The following is a 13,457-nucleotide window of genomic DNA, read 5'->3' on the forward strand; positions in this document are numbered from 1 at the left end:
TGGTATAATTTCAGTCTTCCACTTACATATCCCACCTCACCCTCCAGCAAGACACGTGTCGGGTTGGACAGAGCATCTTTTCTATAAATAGGTCATGCTCTCCAGCTTCCAGATCAACATGGGGTCCTGGGGGCCTGAAAATTGGAGTGTGGCTCTCAGGCGGGCGTGAAGTGGGCAGGGGTTTGCTATTAGAGCTTCTGAAAGGATCTTTCTGACTTCAGAAAATAGTCTGGTGAAGAAAAGCTTTTTTCCGTAAATACTCGGGGACTGCATTCTGCTGTTACAATGGCAGAGGTTAGCACTTCTGATCAATATTCTTCAGAAAAGGCTGCCAGGCTAAGTGCAGGCAAAGGGCTGGATGCCTCCCCCCTCCAAGAGGGCACAGCGCACCCACAACAAAGCTCTTCCCCACCCCACTCCGCCCCCCACACTTGGAACCAGCAAGGATGGCATGTGAATGGTATCGCCTCCCTCTCCCTTTAAAAAGTTATCACCTTGTCTTGTCCTCCATGTTGATGGCTGATTATGGGACACTGGAAACAGCTACCAGCCTTACTTTGCTGCAGGGAAATCTTAGCATCCTCATTTTCGGTACAGGGAGAAAGAAGGCCTGGCACTGTCCACTCGAAGGGGACGGCAGGGGCCAGGAAGAAAATGCAAAACAGTGACCTCTTAGGACTTCCCTGGGGGTCCAGTGGTGAAGACCCCACATTTCCACTGCAGGGGGCATGAGTTCGACCCCTGGTGGGGGAACTAAGATTCCACATGTTGAGTGGTAAGGCCAAAAAAAAACAGTGGCCTCTCTTAAGGAAGATTGCTTACCGATCAGCATTGAGATTTTAATGAAATAGCCAAAGTATAGATTTGTACTTTACACTCTGTGTTCTGTACTTTTTCCCTTCTAAAACTAATTATCTGCCCCCCACGTCACACCCCTGATCAATAAACAGATTCTCTGCAGATTAATGCAAACTCATACGAAGACACGAGCTTTCCTTTTTTATAGAAATAGCATCCAACAACACACATCATTCAGTAACTTCCTAAGTTTTGAAACATGTCATGGGCACCCCTCCCTTAATTAATGCTTCTAATAGGTGTGTATTATTCCTTCGTGTAGGCACACTTTATTTATTCAACCATCTGTGAACACGCAGGTGGTCTCCAATGTTTGTTATAACAAACGCACCAGTGGTCAACACCATCTCATCCTACAGACTGACATATAGCTCTGCTTTTATATCTGTAAGATAAATTCCCAAATGTGAAATTACCAAGGCAGAGTATAGATATAATTTCTTTGTGAATTTTATAAAAGTCTTTTACCTTTAGCTTCCTATTCATTTTTAGTGGAGCTCAATCTTTTCTCATGTTTCTTTACTAACTATAGATCTATATTTGTGAATTGTGTGTTTATCTCCTCTGTTAACGATCTTCATATTTTTCTTCTCAATTTTTATGTAATTAAGTTTACAGTGAAACACACCTTTCATAACTCTTAAGGTTCACTATTTTTTCAAGTAAAAAATGTAAAGTATGCCAAAAATTAAAGAAAGCAGATGTAATTTTAGCCCTAATAGACTATTATAAATCTATAACATCAGCTTTGGGGGTCTTTTAAAAAAACAAAACTAAGACCAATGTCTTCCTATATTACCCACCTACTTAAGGAAAGGAAGCCTTGGTGTTTTTCTCTTTGTCTTTTTTTTTAAACTGAACTATAGTTGCTATGCCCAATCCAGTATTCTTGCCTGGAGAATCCCCATGAACAGAGAAGCCTGGTGGGCTACAAAGAGTCAGACACAACTAAGCGCCTAAGCACAGCACATAGCTACTATGTAGCATTATATAAGGTACAGATGTACAGTATAGTGATTCACAATTTTTAAAGATTATACTCCATATATGGTTATTGTAAAATATTGGCTATGTTCCCCACTTTGTAGAATACATTCTTGTAGCTTATTTATGTATATATTGGGATATAATGTATACCTGAAACTAACACGCCATTGTTAATCCATTATACCCCAGTAAAAATTTTTAGAAAGGAAACATGGTTTTAAAGGCGGGCACCCAGGTAAAAGGCAGAATTTCAGCCCCAATAAAGTGAGCCCTTTATTAACTGAAGAAAGTAAAGGCCTCCGCTTGGCTTATGCACCCAATATTTCCTTCCATGATGGTGCTCCAAGGAACTTCCTAACTTTGAAGGTGTTTCTGAAAATCCTAATATATGCATCAAAATACACCATGAACCACCTTTAATGTAGGTGGAGAGGAACATGAGCCTGGGAGTCAGACAGCGCTGCCTTCAGTCTGCAGGCGCCCTGCTCAGCCTCCAGCCCTCGAGTCCCAGCCTCTATAGTCTTTTTGCCTCACCCGTGAATTAGGGTAACAGTACTGACCATGGTGGCTACCCTTGAAGATGGCGCCAGGGGCCCATCACTCTGGAGCTCACAGCTGGTGTGACCCCTCTTGCACTGACTCAGAGAGGACCAGCGGGACCAAGAAAACACAGCGCAAGTGATGGTGTGAGTCTCTAAGATAAGTCATAAAATACTGACGCTTCCACCTTGGCCCCTTGGATGGCTTACTCTGAAGAAAGGCATAGTGAGATGAGAAAGGCACAGTGCTGGGGAGATCAACAGCTGTGGGACGGAGCCATTCTGGAAATGAACTCTCCAGTTCCTCACTCCCTCACTTGACTACAGCCCCAGGTGACATCTAATGGTAACTTCATGAGTGATCCTAAGCCAGAACCACCCAGTCGGGCCACTTCTGAATTCCTGACCCACCAAAAGAATGAAATATAATGAAGGACTATTGTTGTTCTAAGCCACTAGGCTTTGGGGTGGTTTGTTGTTCCACAGTTGTAGTCAATGGGACATGGGCCCAGTGTTTGGAAGATGCTGAGGTACAGAAGGCATGTACACAGGACACATCCTGATGGTGTTTTAAATAGTCCAGTGGATGAGATGATGCTAAACCCTGTTCCTCTGGGCCCTGACCACATCACTTCATGGGAAGAGCACTGGATCCGGGAGCCAGACATCCCTCGGGTTCTGGTCTCTCTACATCTCAGGCAACGAGCCTTGTGATGTTGGGCAAGGCATTCAACATTCATAGGCATTTCCCTCATGTCCAGATGAATGAATTTGAATACCTTCCATACAGAGTTGATGTGGAGACCAAATAGAAAAAATCACATTCAAGCATCTAGAAAGCAGACGATGCTCTAAAAACGAAAAGTGTACACCAGTTATCTGCTCAGTTCAGTTGCTCAGTCATGTCCGACTCTTTGCGACCCCATAGACTGCAGCACACCAAGCCTCCCTGTCCATCAGCAGCTCCCAGAGTTTACTCAAACTCATTTCCATTGAGTCAGTGACGCCATCCATACATCTCACCCTCTGTCGTCCCCTTCTCCTCCTGCCTTCAATCTTTCCTAGCACCAGGGTCTTTTCCAATGAGTCAGTTCTTCGCATCAGGTGGCCGAAGGATTGGGAGTTTCAGTTATCTGCTACTAGACAACAAATGTCCCCAAAACTTAGTGACTTTAAACAACCGCCACTTTATTACTCTCTCATGGTTCTGGGGTGATGGGGTCCAGCTGGGGTCTCTCGTGCAAGTATTCCGAGATGGTGGAGGGGCCAGAGTCAGGGGTTACCTCCTCCCTGTGCATCTGGGGTTGATCCTGGCTGTTGGCTGGGATCTCATCTCAGGCCGTCAGCCAAGCACCAATATGTGGCCTCTGTGTGCAGCTTGGGCTTCCCCACAGCGTGGCATCTGCGAGTCCCAAGTGAGCCCCAGGGAGAAACTGCTGGCCTTTCCCCCTCCTGGTCTCAGAAGTCATGCAGAGTCACTCCCACTGCACTTGATTCCAGGAAGCAGTCACAGAGGTTTCAAGGGAGGGACCCAGAGGCCACCTCTCAGTGGAAAGTGCATCAAAGAGTTTGAAGAGATAGCTTTAAAACCTATACCACTGGGTATGAAAAGTAAATAAAAGTGTAAACCAGTATTCTCTCCCATCCAGTGGATGGAGCTGATGATCAAAGGACTTCAAATAACAATGATCATGAGCGAGTTCTTCCCAGCACTTGACCTGAATAACTCAATCTCCACAGCAGCGTGGGCGGTACTTGGCTGCAGATGGCCGGACGCACCCTGGTCAGCTGAAGGAAATAAATGATTTTCTCGGGGCTCTTGGCTACCCCCCCAGACTGTGCCAGGGGGCTGCACGATCAGACTTTGGAGCTAAAAGAGCCAGGAACAACACCCAAATCACCCTGCCAGCCAAATCCCACTGCAGCTCCCACCAGGACACTGGGCCTTCCCTGAGGCCACCCCTAGGAGACAAGGATCAAGGCAGGAGCCTGCCAGGGGGAGTGGACTCTGAGTCTCAGATTTGGGGTTGGAACTGCCCCCCACCCCCAGCCCCACTTTCCCCAGCCTGGACATCACCCTTGCTTGAGTCTGAGCAGGGATGCCCAGAGGCCTGGGCTCTGAGATTTCTCCTTCTCACACTCTTGCCAGTTGCCATGGTTCTGGGCTGGCCTGTTAACTCGCCTGCAGGTGTGAAACAATAAGTGGTTTCCACAGCCAAGTGTTCTGAGAGCCAGAGTGGAGGCAGAGAGCCGACAGAAGGTGGCGGGGACATGCCGGCGCTGGGTGCTGTCTTTGATGCAGTGCTGCTTCAAGCTTCATCTTTCACAAGGAGCTCGTCCATTTCTCTCTCTTACCATCTGCACCTGGAGCACGTGAAAGCAAAGCGAAAATGGTTCAGAATCTGTGGATTCGGTGCTGCGATCATGCCAGCGTGAGAGCCTTCGTTACAGGGCTGCATTAACCTGTTTCTCAGGAATATCGGTTATTGGAGTTTGGAGGTTGGGCAGTGTAGAGTGAAGAAGTTTTCTCCAGTGGACGAGATAGGAGATGACGTGAAATGATGACATGCTTGGCTCCTCTCTCTCTGGCTCACCCGGGTGAAATTTTCAGGGGTCAAATTGGCAGAACACAAATCAGTTGTTTTCACGATTTGGAATTAGAAGCGTGTTATCTCCTTCTGCTGTCACATCACACTCCGTGACAAGGTCCCCTCGATAAGGGGATGCAGTCAAGACTCTGCATTTTACTCTCCATTTGAACTCTCCCATACAGACACATTTGCCCACTCCCAACAGTTTAATCTCTATGAACCAATGACCTTCTTGCTCTCAGCTAAATTTCCCCACTTCCTGGTCATGCCACCTCTTCGGGCTCTTCCATTTCCCATAGATACAACCTCACAGAATTATGTGAGAAATCAGTGAGTAATTTATATCAGTAATAAGGGTTTGATGGATTTTCCCTGGTAGCATTGTTCCAAACAAGTCGGTCCATCATTAGTCAGAGTTGGTAGTCTCTGGTTAAAACTTCAAGCCATCAAGTCTTCCCAGGCCAAATTTCCTGCCGGGGGCAGCAACTGGTAACACTCTCTGTGTGATGGAGACCCCCAAATTCCACCAGCACACGTTAAACACAAGCAGGCCCACAGCCTCACCCCAACCCACCTCCTGGGGATCTTGTGCAAATGCGGATTCTGGTCTGGCAGGTCTACCGTGGACCCTGCAGCTCTGCATTTCTAAGCAGCTCCCAGGAATGCAGGTGGTACAGGTCGGTAGCCTACACTTTCAGTGACAAGGCTCTGAAAAATATATGCTAGCGAAGTACAAGTTCTCCACTGTCGTTGCTGTAACTGATACACGTATGACACTGTGTTGGAAGTCTGACCTAGAAAAAATTTCAAGAAGATGTTGGGAACTTCTTTTCCTGATTTTTTTTTTAAATTGAAGTATAGTTGATTTACAGTGTTGTGTTAATTTCTGCTGTACAGCAACGTGAGTCAGTTATATATACATTTTTTTAAAAATATTCTTTTCTATTGTGGTTTATCATAGGATATTTAATATAGTGTACACGTGTGCTAAGTTGCTTCAGTTGTGTCCAACTCTTTGCAACCCTATGGAGTGTAGCCTGCCAGACTCCTCTATCCTTGGGATTTTCCAGGCAAGAATACTGGAGTGGGTTGCCATTTTCTACTGTAGGGGATCTTCCTGACCCAGGGATGGAACCTGTGTCTCTTACGTCTCCTGCATTGGCAGGTAGGTTCTTTACCACTAGCACCACCTGGGAAGCCCATTTAATATAGATCGCTGTGCTATACAAAGTAGGATCTTTGTTTATACATTCTGCATATAAAAGCCTACCTCTGCTAATCTCAACCTCCCACTCCATCCTTCCCCCAGTCCCCCCCTTTTGGGAAGCACAAGACTCTATGTCCATGAGTCTGTTTCTGTTTCCTACATAGGTTCATTTGTGTCATATTTTAGATTCTGCATATAAGTGATGTCATGATATTTGTCTCTCTCTTTATGACTTATTTCACGTAGTGCGATCATATCTAGGTCCATCTATGTTGCTGCAAATGGCATTGTTTTGTCCTTTCTAATGGCTGAGTAACATCCCATTGCATTGCTGTACATACACCACACCTTCTTTATCCATTTATCTGTCGATGGACATCTAGGTTGTTTTCATGTCCTAGCTATTGTGAATAGTGCTGCTATGAATATCAGGGTGCATGTATCTTTTCGAATTACAGGTTTTTTCCAAATATCTGCCCAGGAGTGGGATTGCTGGATCTTATGGTAATTTTATTTTTAGTTTTCTGAGTAACTGCCATACTGTTTTCCACAAGTCACATTTTAGGTTGGAAACTTCTAAACAGAGCTGACTTCTTCGTGCTGGACATTGATCTACATGCCCCCAATGCTCAAATATTTGTACAATTAAGTGAGGTCAGCAATTGTCAGAAAGGTCCTTGTTGCTTTGAATTCACGTTATTTTAAAACTGATGAATGCTGAATTAAAATTATCTTCTTTAATTAAGTTGTTAAGCTAATAGTTACCAGAAGTCCACAAATGGTTGGGTTGAACCATGCAGACTTGTTGATATTAAACTTTTCATTTTACCTATGAAAACAGCAATCTTTTTACTATTCAACTGAAAGGTTGTGATTTCACTTGGTAAATGGCAGCCACTGTTGCAGTGAAGAAAATTATTTTCTGAGTTCCCTTCCCAGGCGGCCCTAGTGGCAAAGAATCCACCTGCCAGTGCAGGAGACAGAAGAGACAGGGGTTCAATCCCTGGGTTGGGAAGATCCCCCAGAGACGTGGCAACACGCTCAGTATTCTTGCCTGGAGAATCCCATGGACAGAGGAGCCTGCTGGACTACAGTCCATGGGGTCACAAAAGAATTGGACACGACTGAGTGACTGAACATGCACGCATGAGTTATCAAGATATTCATGTGAAAACCTTCAAGAAGATATCAAGGAAAATAATACTGTTCAAAGAATCAATAAAGGTCTTCTTTTCTAGAGATGAGTGAAGAAAGTGTGTTCCTTTGTGGTATACAATATTTGATCCGCTCTGACATGATTCTGTTCAGGTTTGGACACCCTGGGATGGTGATTCGTCCATCTCCCTTTATCCCTGGCAGTCCTCAATCACATCATTTTCATGTACCTTGTCCCTATCAGTTTCTGCCCACCCTCTAACAATGACCTCTTTGTAGCTGTATTCTAGAAGACTCATCTTACATAATAGAGTAGGACAGACAGAAGTAGAAAAGGACCTCTAGTCATTGGTGTTACTAAGCTTTTCAACGACACGTGTTTAAGTGCAAGTTCCCCCACGCTTTTCTGTTCTTTGTGCTCAGAGGAAATTCTAGCCTAATTTTTTTTTTCTTACGTAGAAAGAGCCTCCTGTGAAGCCTCCCATGCCTAAACACCTCTATCTCCTATCAGATCCCACAGACAAGAGCCTCTTGGCTCACTTTGTACATCCTGTAACTGTCAGGGGTGTCCGTCACCTGGCAGCGGCGTTTGGGAAGGAGCATTGCATCGGGGCTCCAGTCCTGGACAACAGAAATGGAACAGCTGTTGCCTTTAAATACAAAGACCTTCTTTGATGAGTGAGGGAGGAGAGGAGTGGATTCAGGCTGATGTTCCCATCATTACTGTTTCCCTGGAGCGGTACTCAGTCTACTGGTTCAAGCCAAGTAGAGGGGAGACAACACCTGGATTCTGGATGGAGAGAAGGAAGTACAGGTGACTCAGGAAAGCAAACGGTGTGGAAGAGTTTTTTATAAATGTTGGTGACGCTGCACAGCGTGTGCATGGCACAGGTGAAACACTGTCTGTCAATGATCATGCCCTTGCGGACTTCCCTGGTGGTTAAGAATCCACCTTGCAATGCAGGGGACTTGGTTGGATCCCTTGTTGGGGAACTAAGCTCACACATACGGAAGAGCAACTAAGCCCATGAACTGCAATTACTGAGCCCTCATGCTCCAGAGCCCTCATGCCACAACAAAGGATCCTGCATTCCGCAACTAAGACCCAAGGCAGCCAAATAAATAAATAATCGAGCCCTTGAATGTGCTCTGACTGGCAGTAAACGTTCTATATGTATCACTTCAAAATGGAGAATATTCTAAGACCAGCTTGTCCCAGTGGTGTGGGCTTTTGTGAAGAGCTAAAGACAAAGCATCAGTATTGATGCTTTGTGTGGAAATGCCACCAGAAGACCACACAGTCTAGAAATCTTCAAACAAGATGAATATGAACACGTTTACCCTTACAACCCATCTGCTCACCATACATGCTGCCAGAGGAAGCCTGCCTGCGCTCAACATTCCACTCTCCAGATGCAACAGAATAAGCCCACAATAAAAGTGCCTGGTAGACAATGATGACAGCTGGGGTTTAAGAGATGAAGGAGTGTGTATTTGGGTCAGTGAAAATATGGTAACTGACCTTGAATCAGATACACAAAAATGTGCCGTGATTCTAAGAAGCGTATGAGGTCTTAATGAGGCCCCCAAACTATCTAGGAGTGGTTGACATGGAAGCCGAGGCATCCCTCTAACCCAGCCCTGAGAAATCAGTTCCTCTTCACCAGGAAAGGCCAAAATACCTCCCACTGGGCTCTGTCACTCCCGAGACCCAGTCTAATTCGTCATAACTTCCCCCACAATTCCTCCTAACCGACCAGAGAAACAGGACACGTTTGTGTTCACAAAATCCTCTTGACTGGGAAATTGCCTTGATGACACCAAAGCCTGTAGCTGGTTGTTTGTACGAGACAAGGAGATGCTGATGAATCTGTTGGAAATTAGTTGTTTCCTTAGCAACCTCAGAAGGAGGCAGGAGTTCCCTGTTTCTCCTGGTGAGAGAAAGATGTCCCCTTTCTGGAAATCCTTGGGCAGGTAAGTCCTCTCATCTCTGGCCCCTTCCTTCTGTGCACTGAAGGTAGCTGGCCTCGCCAGGGAGCCTTGGTTGACCAAGGTGTGAGCAAATGGGAGGAAGCACCTGGACTGGGAGCAGGCCTTCAGAGGATGGCCTTATCCTCTGGGTATCTGGGACTAGTTCTTCCTCCGAGGGCCACCAGGCAGGGACATTCTTGGGAACCCGTGACCAGGCCTCACATCTGAACTGCTCTCTGTGATGCTGACAGGCCTGACAGAGCCGGTCGCCATGTTACAACACTCACGTTACAGTAAGTGTTCCAGCCTTTCCCCATGAGTACGAGTCATCTGATGCTGCAGGTTGCCCGTAAAATCACACCAACTTTCTTCACTGGGGCTTCCCAGGTGGCGCTAGTGGTCAAGAACCTGCCTGCTAATGCAGGAGATGCAAGAGACCTGGGTTCGATCCCTGGGTCGGAAAGACCCCCTGAAATAGGAAATGGCACCCCACTCCAGTATTCTTGCCTGGAGAATCCCATGGATAGAGGAACCTGGCGGGCTACAGTCCATGGGGCCGCAAAGAGTTGGACACAACCGAGCAAGTTTCTTTAGTATGTGAGATATTTATAGTTTGAAGATGCATTTGTCTGCTCTCTCTCTCCCCTCAGTGAGATCCTCAGGCTCTTCACTTCAGGTTATACTGCCACAACATGATTCGGATGTTTCCAGAATTTAGGATCAGAATCCTAAGTGTCTTTGGACCGCCATATTGTACTCCAAGCCCTGGTACCACCTTGGGAGTTAAACGGAGCCAACATCCTAGTGAGGTGCTGCTCAGCTGACCCTCTTGCTCAGTTTCCCGATTGGTCTTCTCTAAACCCTACAACATGGGCTTTTAAGAGGCAAACACACAACTTTCTCTAGCCTAGCCACTAAAAGACTGTAACTTAACCTGAAACAGGCTGCCTGGGTGGTGTGCGCGTGCACACGCGCACACACACACACACTGTGTGTGTAGGTGACCATCTAAGTGGCCCCATACACTAGGGTCGATTTGCCAGAAAAATTTTCCCATAAGACAAAATATCCTTTCTGCAGAAAGACAGCAAGTTTGGGTCAAAGCCTGCTACCACAGGCCAGCGGATTCATAACTAGTCCTAAGGTCACAAGACACACTCCCCGGGCGGAGCTTTTCTCCTGCCCACTCCCTCTAGGGCCCTTACTGGCCTTCACCTTTCAGCCCACGAAGTCCTCCCCAGTATCTCACTGGGTCTCCCAAAGTCCATTCCCTCCAGTTTAGAGATGAGGACACGGGCCTGTTGTATGCCCTGGAGCCCAAGCCACTTCTCAACCTTTTGCATCCACAAGATATTGGGTGGGTGAGGAATTTCTAGGATGTTATAGAGGACTGTCAAAAGATTCTTCTGCTTCCTGTGTCTCGAAGACATGGTGGACAGCTGTGGAATGAAGTCTAACGGGATGGAGGGGTGGCAGGTTCGGAGTACAGGCTACCCTGGCGAGCCTGCAGCAAAACAATGGTGGTTCACAGAGGACCCCTGGCCAGCTGCCTCTGGGTGCAGACACTCTGGGCCACAGGTGCCCAGTGACTGTGGGTGCTGGCCCAACCTCGTGGCCCTAGGTGTCTGCAGGGGACCCCACTATACCCCTAGGTGCCCCTGAGGGCCCAGAGTCCACCCGGCCTCCAGCCTTGTATTGCTCTGCGCCGTGACGCTGTCATAGGGCGCAGCTGTGGAGCTTCTGGCCTGGCTCCACGCGCTTCCAAGTTACCCTGGAGGAGCTGCTTCCGCGAGTGGTACACAGAGTGAAGCCAGAGGGCCTGGGCATCACCTTCAGGCCAGGGCGCTACAGGGAAGGAACAGCGCCCCCAGCGGCGGCCCGCCTCATAACGGCCAGCCCCCCACCCGCCCGCCTCCCCAGGCTGAACTGTCTTAAGTTCCTGCGCAGCCGGTTTCCACTGGTGGGCGTACAGGCTGGAGCAGCCTTCCACACAGAGGATGCCCTCCGGATCCTTTGCACACTTATAAGGAAGGTGGGTGCATTTCCACTTGGCATTTTATAATAGGAGCCCTTGGGAACGTATTATCCAGGGAGGAGTGAAGAGACAGACAATCTGATTTCCTGCCTGTGGAACATTCTACCAACTCACGTTGCATCACTGTGAAACAAAGTGACCACGGTTTTCTATCTCTCTGCGCTGTTTAGTCAGCTTCAGTGTACTCCCTTCAGTATGCGATTTCACAGAATATCTCACAGAGATGAAATTCACTGTGCGATTTCCTAGCATATTTCAAGGAGATGAAATTTTGGTTTCTGTTTTAGAAAAGGTCTCCTTGGTCAGTCAAAATGAATTTCCACAAGGGATGAAGGAGCACATTTGCAAACCACCAAATCAAATTTTTCTGAAGATGGGCCTTAGGGTTTATGCTGTTATTATTATGGACAAGAAAAGCGAGCCAAACACAGATGCCAAGATGTCATACCTGCAGGCCAACCACCAGGTTTTTAAGAAAATTTGTATTGGCATGGAACGTACACTGACCCTCAAGATGCTGGGTCTTTTATTGTGAGGTGTAAATTCAGAGGGAACATTTAAAAAAATCTCATATTGTTGCTTCAAGGGAGCAATTATCAGGCCACAAATTTGAAGGTTTCTTTGTTTCATTCCAAGTTTTCAGGAGGTTATTAACACAGCTCTGTCCCTGTGCTTTCATGTTGGGCTGCACAGAGTTTTGGTCTTCCAGTATTTTCCAAACTGGTAAATAATAAAAAGACGGGCAGTTTGTCCCCGAGGCAACTTCCCTGTGCTGGCTGCTCCTCCATTGTTCCTGAGTCTGTTTTAAGACCCTCCCAAAGAGAGGAGTACTCAATGGTCCTGACAGCTGAGACTTTCAGTAAACCTTTCCTCACAAAAAAACTTTAGGCTCAAAATCTGAAAATCATCTCTTTTGTCACATTTTCTTTCCAAGTTTCTCACGTGTTGCCCTTCCCACCATCATGCCAGCTACACCTTTTGGAAATGGAGCTTCAACTGTATGGATTTCTAAAATCCCTTTGCTGGGCAAAATCTTAGATTTAATGGGCCACAGGGAATACACAACTGTGAGGGCTAGCACAGCTCCATAATCGAGCGTTTCAAAGGTGGAGAAAAACAACTCCAAATATTCACTGGTGAACGTCAGGATTGTTCTTCGAAGGGCTTTGTGACACATAATGGAAAACACTGTAATTACCGTTATTAAATTTAATACCCCAAACAGATGGTGCTCCAGTCCCACCCCCCCCCCCGAAAATGGACTGCTCACCTGATTGGAAACTTATTTCTGAGTCCTTACTTTAAACTCAGTTGCTTAACTTCTGATACACCCAAACAAGAGTTGGTCTGTGTCCCTTACTTTGGAAATCTAACCATAAAATCATTCCTACTTTCTCCAGATTGATACTTAAGGATCAAAAATTACCCATCTTTACTTGAGGAATTACTGTTACACTGAGCCCCAAATTGTCAGGAAATGCTGCTGCTGCTATGTCGCTTCAATCATGTCCGACTCTGCAACCCCATAGACGGCAGCCCACCAGGCTCCCCAGTCTCTGGGACTCTCCAGGCAAGAACACTGGAGTGGGTTGCCATTTCCTTCTCCAATGCATGAAAGTGAAAAGTGAAAGTGAAGTTGTTCATTCGTGTCCGACTCTTAGCGACCCCATGGACTGCAGCCCACCAGGCTTCTCCATCCATGGGATTTTCCAGGCAAAAGTACTGGAGTGGGGTGCCATCGTCAGGAAATGAGGATCTGCTAAATTAAGGTGGTGTTCTAATATCCCCTTGGTTAAAAGGATAGATTCTTGTGGACATTTATCTAGATTTCTCTGAAAAAGATTTGCACAGCCTCCCATCTAACTCTACCTTCCAGTACATTCCTAAGGACCCCTAAAAAGCTTCTGGCTCCAGTCTGTTTTGAGCCTACACCCCAGAACTGCCAGAAGGGCAGAATTCAGCAGCTCAGGTTCAGCTCTAAAAATCCATGATTCCAGTGATGGTAGTGGGGTTTTTTTCCTTAATAAACAACAGGCATACATTGAAGAAATCATTGGAAGCTCTGTTTTAAATCCTTGTTGAAACCACATGATGCAGAAATAAGTCCACCTTAC

Source organism: Bubalus bubalis, chromosome 14, assembly GCF_019923935.1.
Source record: "Bubalus bubalis isolate 160015118507 breed Murrah chromosome 14, NDDB_SH_1, whole genome shotgun sequence".
Lineage (NCBI taxonomy): Eukaryota > Metazoa > Chordata > Mammalia > Artiodactyla > Bovidae > Bubalus > Bubalus bubalis.